The sequence below is a fragment of the Hipposideros armiger genome, unplaced genomic scaffold (assembly GCF_001890085.2).
Source record: "Hipposideros armiger isolate ML-2016 unplaced genomic scaffold, ASM189008v1 scaffold_23, whole genome shotgun sequence".
NCBI classification, from domain to species: Eukaryota; Metazoa; Chordata; class Mammalia; order Chiroptera; family Hipposideridae; genus Hipposideros; species Hipposideros armiger.
Window position 1 is genome coordinate 4,360,916 of NW_017731373.1, and position 11,924 is coordinate 4,372,839.

Here is an 11,924-nt window from a genome sequence, read left to right on the forward strand (position 1 = left end):
AGAAACTAAAGCAAGAAATCAAAAGATTTAGTTTTCATTCACTCCATTTGTTACCATCCTGCTCCACGTTTCTCTCCTTGATTAGAAAAATATCCTCCTAACTGCTCTCCATGCTTTCACCCTTGCTCCACCACAGTTAATTTTGAATGCAGCAATTAGAATGATTATTTGTAAACGTAAGTCAGATTGAAATTGAAACCTTGCAATAGCTTCCTGTTTCAATCAGAGGAAAGGCCCAAATTCTTTCAATAGCCTACAAGTACCTACACAATCTGCATTCCTCCGATGCCTTCCTGAACCCATTCCCCCCTGCCCCCCCCCCACACACACACACTTATCCTGCATTAGCCACAGCAGCCCCTCACTGTGCCTGGGACGTGCAGGCACCCTCTCACAAGGGCCCATGTGGTTACCTTTTTCCTGCCTTGAATAATCAGTCCTCCACCAGACATTGTCACGGCTCCCTTATTTCCTTTCAGTTTTGTGGACTTCTGTTTCAGTTACGCTTATGGTATCACAAACAACCTCAAAACTTGATGGTTAAAACAACAACCACTTTATTATGCTCCAGAATTCTGTGGACCGGGGAGTCAGAAAGAGCACAGTGAAGATGGCTTGCTTCTGTCCACAGTGACTGAGGCCTTCAGGTCTGAGGGTGACTTGACAGCTGAGAGTGGAAGCCTCACTCATTCCCATGTCTAGAAATTGATGTCGCCTGTCAGCTGATAGATACTTCAGCCAGAACACTTCTGTGGGGTCTTTCCATGTGGCTTCTTGGGCTTCCTTATAGCATAATGGCTGGGTTCCAAAGAGCACCAGGTGGATGCTGTATCAGCCTTTATGACCTCGCCACAGAATTAACACAGTATCCCTTTCACCATAGTCACAAACCCACCCTAGTGCAAAGGGAGGAACATAGACACTCCACCTTCTGATGGGAGGAGCATCAAAGTTATATTGTAAAAAAAGTGTGTGACATCGGAGATATTGTGGTAGCCATCTTTGGAAAATACCATCTGGCCCATCTTCCCTACTCACTTTAACTTGCAACCGCTCTCTGTCTCCCTGCCTCCTCCATCTCGAAATTCTCTATGCCCATTCCTTTCTCATCCCCATAGCACACATTTTTTACCTATTGCTGCTGTAATGAACGATCACAAACGTAGTGGCTTAAAACAGCATGAATCTTTTTTCTTACAGTTCTGGAGGTTGGAAATCTGAAATCGGTTTCTGAGCTAAAGTCAAGGTGCAGGCAGGGCTGCATTCCTTCTGGGAGCTCTAAGGAAGAATTTGTTCCCTAACCTTTCCCAGCTTCTGTTGGCTGCCTGCTTTCCTTGGCTTGCTGCCCCGGTCTCTCTGACCTCTGCTTCCATCATCACATCTCTTTATCTCTGACGCTCCTGCTTCTTTCTTTTAAGGACCCTTGATTACAATGGTTCCACCTGGATAGTCCAGGGTACTCTCCTCACCACATAAGGTAACATATTCACAGGTTCCAGGAATTAGAATGTGGACATCTTTGGAAACTGTTATTCAGCTTACCAGAGCACTCATCGCCATTTCACACATTATATATTCTATGCATTTGTTTATGCACTGTGTACTGGAATATAATCTCCATTACATCACAAAATAGATTTTTCCATCTTGCCTATAACAGTCCCTCACACATGTTAGCAATTCTCTCTCTCTCGCTTATATATCTAGTATATTGATATATACCTATATAGATATATATAGAGAGATATGAGTTATTTGCTTGTCAAATGAATAATTCCACAAATATTATTGAGCATCTACTATATGACAGCTAATATACCTAAACTGAAACCTTGTGAATTAACACTATTTTTCTTAAGAGTTCTCAAGACCTTGTGTCCATAAAGAAAGCCTCATGTGTGGTTTATCAAGGTAAAAAGTTGGGGATCTAGCCCCAAACCACAATAAAATTAAAAACTTTTTAAAATTTGTTTTTGAACAATATGCAAAAAAGACAATAGAGACAATAGTCTCTATTATAACAAGCATGCAGCATGAATCTCTGTGACACCCCCTGCCCAATCACTTGCCCTATGCAAAGAGGGAAGACATAGAGGATGCAGGGAGATCCAGAGCCTGGGTCTTAATTACCTACACAGAGTTTGGGCACTGTTATTCATTTAGCTTTTAATTGAACTGCCCCACAGTCATGCTTATAGTTCTGTTTTCATAACATTCCATGATATTTCTCCAGACAGTACGCAAGTGAAAATGGTTCGTCTTTAAAGTTTGAATTTCCTGATTCTTTCCAGTCAAGCCAGATAGTAGCCAGATGTGTGGAAATCTCTCTCTCTCTCNNTGTGTGTGTGTGTGTGTGTGTGTGTGTGTGTGTGTGTGTGTGTGTTTAGACACTGATCCATATGCTTGCACGGATGTGAATTCTGTGACCTTCTGTTCTTTCTTTTGCTTGATGACTTGTATATACAACCTCATAAGGCAAATCTCATAATTAAGTTGGATCTGTTTCAACCATGAATTTTTCAAAAGATCATAATCATCATGGTTTCCATGTCTGTTTAAGAAACAATGTAGACACATATGTCCACAAACAAACCTCGTAGAATACTGCCCTTATCAATTTGGTTTTGGAACGTGGGCCAAATTGGACTTATTTATATTCATTTCCAGTACAATGACTTAGCCTGTTACTGAACATCACATAGAAAGCAAAACTCAAATCAAAATAAAATTTAAAAAAGCAAATACCCTTTTCTGTGTTAATTGGAGTTACAAAATAGAGGAAGAGCAAGGGAGCGAAGAGTAGTTAAGAGCTTCGGTTTCCCTTTAAACCCAGTTTTCTGAGCTGTGAAATGGGAACACCAAAATCTTCCTTGGCAGCTTACTTGACCTCTATAAACTTGAATTCTTTATCTATAAAATCGAGATCACAATAATAAAACCCACCTCACAGGGAGTTGGGAGGATGAAATTCGTTTCAGATGTGAAGTGCTTCTTTCAACCCCTGGTGCTCAGTAAACATTCAATGAATTTTAACCCATTATTATGATCTACTCATAGCATTAGTAAATGCTAGACATTTGATTTACGTTAACTAATTGGTAGCTATTATTTTTGTGAGAGGAAAGGACTTCTTTCACCTTTTCAACTCAAGTTGAAAGACTCAAGAACCACTTATCTAGTGGGCTTTCAGATGCACTAAGGAAGTCCTGCTCACCCTTAGAAGATTCTCTTCTACCTTGAAATAAAGCCTGCTGCTTCTCCAATAAAGCTTATTTATCTGACTTAAAATGAAAACACTCCTAGGAGAAATATTACTTTAAGCATCGTTAGCTATTTACGCTTTAGAATGAGTGAGTTTTATGTCTTGTTCTGAGAAATTTCCCCAAGGGTAGAGAGAAACAACACGAGACAATTGGCTGCTAGGAAAACAACTCCACCTGCTCCACAATAATAAATAACATATGAATATCAAATTTAATGACATATATAATGTTGGGGTCTCAGCGCATACCCCACAACTGCCTCCTGACACCCCAATTGAGTCATCAGGCCTCAGAGATCTTACAAATATAAATAATATTTCTTTTTATTGACCTTGATTGGGCATCAAAATTATTTTGTTAAGTACTTTTCAAAAGAGAGTTATCACTGTTTCTGGGGGGGCATTTATTTGTTGTAAATTTTATGACTGGGACTAAAGCTTAGAAAAGAACACAGCCATTGTTCCTTGTTCCTCCTTCCCCTCTCTCCTGACCTTGCCAGGCCCTGGAGATCCACCCATCTCCCCCACAAGGCATCCCAGCCAAGCCTGGGTCTGCCAACAGATTTACTGATGGAAGCAGAAACATTGCATAAAAGATACATGTACAATTAAGTAGATTGTCTGCTGAGGAGGCAGTGAATATACCAGAAAAAACTCAGCTGGGAAAGCGGTCCTAGCTCTTTCACGAACAATGCAAATCGCCATTCTCTTGGCCTTGGGTTCCTTATCAGTGAAATGAGGATTGGATAAGATAATTTGCAAGACAAATCCTCTAGTTCTAAAATTCTTGACAGTTTTGAGCTTACTTTGATTTTGATTTGATTAGTTTTGATTACTTCTTGAGAGTTTTGAGCTTACCTAAATGCCAGGTGTCATTAGTTCCTAGGATTTCATGACCATATGGAATATAAACTCCTTTAGGCAGGGCACTGGGGCTCCCAAGCCACTGGAACAACCTGTCTTTCTCACCTACACAGCAAAGATGAAGAAGTTGGTCCCTAATGATCCCATCCTCTTCTCTTCTCCCCCAGAATCATCTAGGTAGACAACTCGGGAACCCTAAGCCTCCCTTGGACAAGTTATCTAAATTTTCTGAGCATTAATGCCTTCTTTTATAAAATGGAAACATCTCATTGGGCTTTTGGTGAGAATTAGTCATGCAATGTATATAATTTACCTAGCATAGTGCCCGGCATATACTGGCAATTGTCTCTTCCCTTCAACTTCACTGCCCTGTACTTTTAAAATTCTAATTCTTCCTCCACATTAAAGGAACCAATTTGGTGAAACCGAAATTCTTTTATGTGTCTGATGGTTTCCCCAGACTTGTGTGGGTTCAGCCTTTTTATCTCTGACTGTGGAAGGCTTTGGCTGTTCTCAAAAGGTTCCAAAGCCTCTGGGGTGCAGGTGGGAAGTGGGGTTCTCTTGCTAACCTGGGACTACTCTCTGATTCTGAGCTCACACTTCCTCAAAGTCATCTCCTAAGTCTACTTGAGTTTTCATAGGAAGCCAGAAAGCTAGGTAAGCCTGAGTCGGAAGAATGGCAAACTTCCACCAGCTCCCCTCACCACATGCCAAAAACGACAACTGTCTGGGCTCCCTTGGGAAGCAGTGGCAGCTGCTGGAGGTTCTTGCCTAAGAACTGGTGGTGTGGAGGATGAGGCACTGGCATCAAGATTGTTTGCACTGGTTCCTCTAGCTCTCCAGCTGGCCACAGGAGTCTCGATGAGAAACAGGTGGAAAGAAGAGGGTGAAGAGCCAGGAGCAGCTGGGCTCTTGCGAGGATCCCATAGGAAATGCTGTGCCAAGACCTGAACACTTGGGCTCAGTTCAGGGAAATCAGCTCTGTGTCACAGGCATGGGATATACTTGCTGTTGCTGCCTGCTGCCTACAGAGGGCAGTCCAAAGCCCTTTCTTGGTGTCCAGTGCCCCTCCCAGCATAGCGGCTGGCCAGCTTCATCTCCCACCGCTTCCCCACACCGGCCTCTCATCATGTCCTGGGCAGCCTCCATGTCTCCAGGCCTCAATCTGGAAGCCCCTTCCTTCCTTTTCTGCACTGAAAACTCTGTCTCAGTCTTGAAGACCCATCTCAGTCTCACCTTTGCATAGGCCTTCTGTCTCTGCCCTGTGCCTTCACAGTGTTCATACCTCCACTATGATTTTTCATACAGTTATGTTACGGCATCTTCTTACATGACTTGTTTCTCCACTAGGATGTGAGCTACTTGAGAACAGGGACCTTGCTTTAGGCACACTATCTCCAGCCCCAAACCTGTGTTGGCACAAGGCAGGTGCTCAATAAAGTTCTCTTAAATAGATACTGAGCCCAGTTGCAAGAAAATTTTTAAAAAGAGAACTTGATTTTCCTTCTGTGTAGCCATGAGTGTAGTTAAGAGGACTAAGTGGCTCATAGTACCAAGAATTCAACCTGCACTGACACTGATCAGAGTCCGTTAGACGATTAACCAAAGATAAAAATTAGAAATACGCCTCAATTGTTTATAAATAATACTCACTTTAGTCACTTTCTTCCGTATTCAAAATATTTCCCCTTGCTCATTTTAAAAATCCTATTGTGATAGCAGAATTGCGTCCTTAGCTTCTAAGGAGCCTGGTGATGCATTTCACCCCCTCCTCCTTGTCTTTGTAATCCTAGAGAAGGAGCTGAGAGGGAAAAAAAAAATAATGATCATGCACTGATGAATTCAGAACTCTGCCACAAAGCAGGCATCAGAGCAGCTAGCACAGGGTAATTTTTCTTTAAGAAAAAACAGTGTAATATATTAAACATGCAATATCACTTTCTAGATTCTCTATCCATTTCCTCCACCCATGGAGGAATTCCACATCTAATTATAGATATTTATGGGAACTGCTTTCATTTATGCCTAATTACCAGGTAGTACAATAACTATTAGGTACACCACTGTAGTGTCAGGTTAACTTCTCTATAAGTTTTATTGGATTATCACTTTCAACCCTACAAAAGCATTCTCAGTCCACTGATGCAAGTTTGTCCTCTCTGGATGGCTAACCATTTGTAGAGGATAGCTATCTACTCACATCTTAGAAAAACTGGTCAGAGATTTGGTGAGAGTTATTTTTGATACCTCTTTTGTACCTTTCCCAACTCCTAGCTGTGTGCTGGGTGACTGACTGCCTTAGAAGACATCATAAACATCTCCAACAACAGTCTACTTATTGAGAGAATGTGGAGCTCAGTAGGAAACGCTAGGAAATGCTTAGTGCCTGAGAAGTCTTTGGAAAGCACCCCAGGATTTCTAGTCTGGCAGGAAGATCCAACACATTTTTAAAGAGGTCTTTCAAATAATGATTTAAAGAAAAATATGACTTTAATTTTTTGTTACCTTTGAACCTTTCACATCTTGCTAAAATAATGACTCTGCCATTGGCACCTGAGGTCTAAGGTGGGAACAAATTTCACCCAGAACAAATTTCCTAATATGAGGAGTGGTAAGGCAGAGCGGGGTAATGAAAGGAGAGCTGAGATAGGAGTTAGTCCCAGTGCTGTCACTAACAGGGGAAGTGGGACATGTTTCCTCTGGGCTTCCTGCTCTGTAAGATGCACTTGGTTAGCCTTCAGCTGCCTGTTTCCTGGGAGTTTCCTGAGAGCAGCAAATATGACATGATGTGAGTGTCGTGAGGTAGGCACTCGCAGGGCTGGACGGTTACATGCTGTTAGCATTAGTATTCATGTACAGCCCATTCCGCAGCTATGTGTGCAGCAGGGGTTGGCTGAGGGGATGAAGAGATGGGACACAGTCCTAAAAGCCACAGGGAAGATCCACTGATCTGAAAGTCACCTCACACGTTTGCCAAGCACAGTGTCACCTGCCTTGGCCCTCACAGCCCTTCTAGGCTTTCTGGGACTTCTCTCTTAGAGATATCCTGTCTTGATTTGTGCTGTTACTTGTTGTCCACTCTGACATCTCAGGAAAGTTACAGAAAGAGAATTTGTAAAATCGCTTCTGTTTGGATAGGCTTGGAAGACGGGGTAAGAGCAATTCAGTGTGGCTGATGGGTTAATTAAATGGTCCTGAGATAGGAGTCAAACCCCCAGTTACATAGAAGACAAGTTCCTGAAAAGCACTGTGTTAACTGGAAACTAACAGCCAGGGGAACTAAGTCTGTGGAAACGGAGGAAGAAGGACAGTGGCAGCTATGCAGGCACGGGCTCAGATCCCCGTTCAGGAAAGAACCTGCACAAGGCATGCCACGACTGAGCATGGCAGGGGGCTGAGAGCCAACCATTACTGCCCAATGCCAGACACCTCTAGGAGGCAGTCTTTGCCCTGGATGGAGCTCCCCATTGGGCTAGCCGACTTTCTCAGATGTGCACTATAGCCAAGGCGCTTCCTACTCGATCCTACCTCCTTCCCTCTCTCTTTCACCTACATCAGACCTACTTCACGGTTGAAAGCCTCTCCCTATCTGCTCCAGTTCTCACTCCCCTTGACCTTCAACAGGCATTTCCCCAAAATCACTCACAGTTCTAATTCTGTGTTGATGTCTGCTTCCCAGAGGACCTGAATTGACAGCAGGTAAATGCCCAAACCAGGAGTAATTTATTTTATCTTTAAAAGGTTATTTTGACTCAAAACACAGGTCCATAATATTTTACTCACAATTTAAAATCCAAAACTGCTGAAAATACCAAAACTTATCTGACCTTGTATGAGGCTATTTACAATCTATAGTTATTCCACTTGAGTCATACGTTTTATTTCAGAATTATTCAGGTGCTTGGTTATGGGGTGGTGCCCCAAACTCTGCCAGGGATGTGATATAATATACAGTACATGTATTATATTAACTCTTTAAAATCTAAATAAATCTGAATTATGTCAAATGTCTGACTTCAAGTGTTTTGAATAAGAGATTGTAGACTTGTACTATACAAAAATTAAAGTCTGTATGAAGTAACTAGCTTCCCATGAACCGCACCTCCCAGTTTTCATGTGCTTGCGTGGCCCTCTCACCTTGAATCTGTGTGCTTTACCCACAGCATGTGGCAGAAATAATGCGGTGCCAGTTCTGAGTGTAAGCCTTAAGAAAGTCTAGCAGCTCCCAGGTTTGTACCTTTTAAAAATCTGATCCACCAAGAAACCTGGCTACTCTAATGGACAGGCCACATGGAGAAACTAAGTGGACAAGAGAGGTGCTGAAATTACTTGAGGAGGAGAGACCCAGCCATCCCAGTGTCCCATCTGACTCCATCCTGCTGGCCATCCCATCCAGAAGCTTGACATATTATTTAAGCATCTAGAATGTTCCAGCTCCCACCATATGACTACAGAGACCCTAAGTGCGAACAGCATAAGAAACATCCAGCTGAGCCCCAGTCAGTCCACAGTCTCGTGAGAAATAACAAATCCCTGTTGTTTAAAGTCACTAAATTTTGTGGTAGTTGTTATATGGAAGAAGATAACTAGAATGTTGTGCAAAAACTTTTGCTCACAGTTGAGTGAAGGGTCACAAGATAGGAAAGAAACTAAAAAAAAAAAGCTAGGATGACACCAAAGGTATGTAATGTTAATAATTTCCTCTAACTAAATGCCTAGTATTTACCTGCTACTGTGCCTGCACCTGCACACACACACACACACACACACACACACACACACACACACACACACTCAGAGCAACATTGGGAAGAATGTTTTATTACCTCCTTTTTAAAGAAGAGGAAACTAATGTGAAGAGGGTTTATGTAATTTGTCAAAGGTTTTTCAGCCAGTATGCGATAGAACTGGGATTCACACCTAGAAGTGCCCTGCAGGAATGACCCTGGCTACCTCCCAGCTTTTTGGGTCCCAGCAGAAATTACAGTAATCTCCTTTATGGTGAACATGTGTCATCTGGGCTACCTTGCATCCAGTCACTCTGGGAGTACACCCCCAACTTCCCTCTGGAGACAACACACCCCACTCTTAATGCATGTGCTTTGGATGGAACCTTGCCCCGTGATCTTGGCCTCAGCCCATAAGCACGCTCCATTGCCCAGGACACAGTTGAGACTGGGGCAAGAACCATCAGATTTACTGGGAAAAATATTCTCCCCTTTCCACATTGGACTTGATACAAAGGAATATGTCGATTGTATCTGCTCTTCACCCTCATCAATGTCTCCAGAGGCTTTTTACTGTCAGCCCTATTGTGTCCTTAGCATTTCCCTGAGCACATCCACAGCCTCTTGCCCAGAACACCTTCTCCCCGCTTTCTTCTTTTGTCCAATTATTTCTCATCCTCAAGACTCAGTGTCTCCTTCCGATCTGGCCTATCTTGGTCAAACCCACACCTCCTCACTCCAGGTCCTGAGTTTGTGCTTCTGTGGTCCCTGTATATACTCGTGTTACATCACTGATCGTATTGCTGTATCACCTCTGGTCTACCTGCCTGTCTTCTCTATGTTCTGTAAATTCCTCAAGGCAGGCAGCACATCCTAACCATCTTTATGTCCTCATCATCTTGCATGATGCTTAGACCATTGATGATAACATAAATTAGACAAATAGTTGGATGCTTAAAGGGCTATCATGACCTTCTTTATAGCATAGTTTTCTTTTTTTATAGTTATACTTTTTAGTATAGTTTTCTTGTGGCATTTAATGGCAGCAAATAACCAATGAAAACCTCAAGTTCTGCTTTTAGCTTTTCAGGTGCTCTACGTTATTGATGGTTGTCATTGGCAGGTGTGAGAGTTGAAATATTGGTTACTTTTGATATATAACATCTTCTTCCAGTCAACCGAGAGCTAACAATAAGATAAAGACATTAGATTCAACTCTTAGTTTCCTTACTGTTAAAACCAGCTGGAGGACATGACTTTAATTTGGTGGCCAATCTGGTCTTTCAAATACTCTTTCCCAAAGGGAGAGTTGGGGTCTACAGAGCAAACAATTCATTCAGAGATGCTGTCTCCCTTCACAGGAGAGAGAGAAAGGACCCTCTCTCCCTTTGGTGTTTACAATTTTAGTAGTTTCTATCCACACAGTCAAGGTGTGTGTGACCAATAGATGTTAATTCATTGCAAACCCAATGAATCACATAACTACCACACCTCTCATGTGGAAAAGTGAGAATGGCCCAGGGGAGAGACCAGGGGTGTTACTTAAGAAAGGCCCCTTCCTGGAAACACAAAGCCAGGGACATGTACGAAGATTATGTGGAAGGACATGCAGCGATCAGGAGCTCTGGAGCGCAGGTAGCTGGTCCCCAGAGAAACACAAATATGCTGGTTTCTTTGATAGTTGAAGGACCAACCAAAATACCCAGTAAAACTGCAATCATGAAGTGCCTGTATGAGTGCTTGAAAACACTGACTAGGAATTTAAAAACCATGCATTTTACCCACTCAAGCAATAATACTTATGGCATGTAGAATAACAAGCCTGTTCGCTAACATATCTAATGACATTTCGGAAACATGAACAATTATAGCATTTTTCAGTTTACTTGGTTTGTGATAATTTCTTGGTTTTAATGGAAAATGCTGAAGTGTTATATTACAATGTTCAGGCTGAAATAAATTAGGTGGGTTTTTTATATATATATATATATTGTTTAGAAAACTTAAGGGAAAAGTGCAAGCCTGGCTCACTTCCTATTATAGATTCAAATGCAGCGTGTAGTTGACTGATTTTTCACATTTCAGGCCCAACTTTTTTCTTGGGTTGTAAATGGGAGGAAAAGTTGAAATACATATATTTTAAATAGCTCTGGAGACCTGAATTTAAGTGTCAGTATGGTGAAGTCATTTAATATCCCTGGAACTCAGTACTCTCATCCCCATCTGTAAAATCGGAATATTATAATAGCTATATCTCCAGGTTGAAATAAGAATTAAATAGGGAAAAGTGCATAGAAATCTGGATATCCTTGTCAGGTATTGAACTAGGTGCTTGATCAATGTTTTCAAAGTAGTCAGCAGGTCATCCCATGATGCGTGTAATGTTAACATACCCCCAGCAGCCAGAGTACACTGGGGAAAACTGATTTCATGCTATTGGAGTTTTCACCCTGATGTGGGTTGTCCTGGTGAACACAGCAAAACTGATAGTGTTGAATTATAGAACAGCAAGGCTGACTCTTGGAAAAAGTAGAGAAAAAATCAAAGGCTTTCAAAGGATTTTCCCCAAGCTCCGCGCTAGGGCATGGAGACTGGAATTGTGGGATATTCCAGCTGTAGGGACAAAGGGATGATGGGGGCTTTAGGGAGGAAAGTCTTTCCTGTAGTGCATATGCAGTTGGCAAGTGGCTACACAATGTAAGAAGTCATTCATTCCAGCCTGAACACTCAACATTTTTCATTAAATATTCAAGGATGCCAAAGCTAAGTGTGTAATTCAGGCTGTGGGGTATGTGCTGTACAGACCAAGTGACAAGAATACCAAATTAATAAAAAGGAAATTAGGAGGACTAGTCGTTGCCCATCCGAAGTTTTCGGTAGCCATTTGTTTACAATTCTGTCTTTCTCCAGTTGGAATTTTGGAGAGTGAACAGAGAGAAAACAACTAGATAGCATGACAGAAGCACATTTTCCTAGCAAGTTATTATCATTCTTGTATCAAAGTACAATTAACATGACAGATACAAGATTTCATTTCAAGAAATATATATATATATATATATATATATATA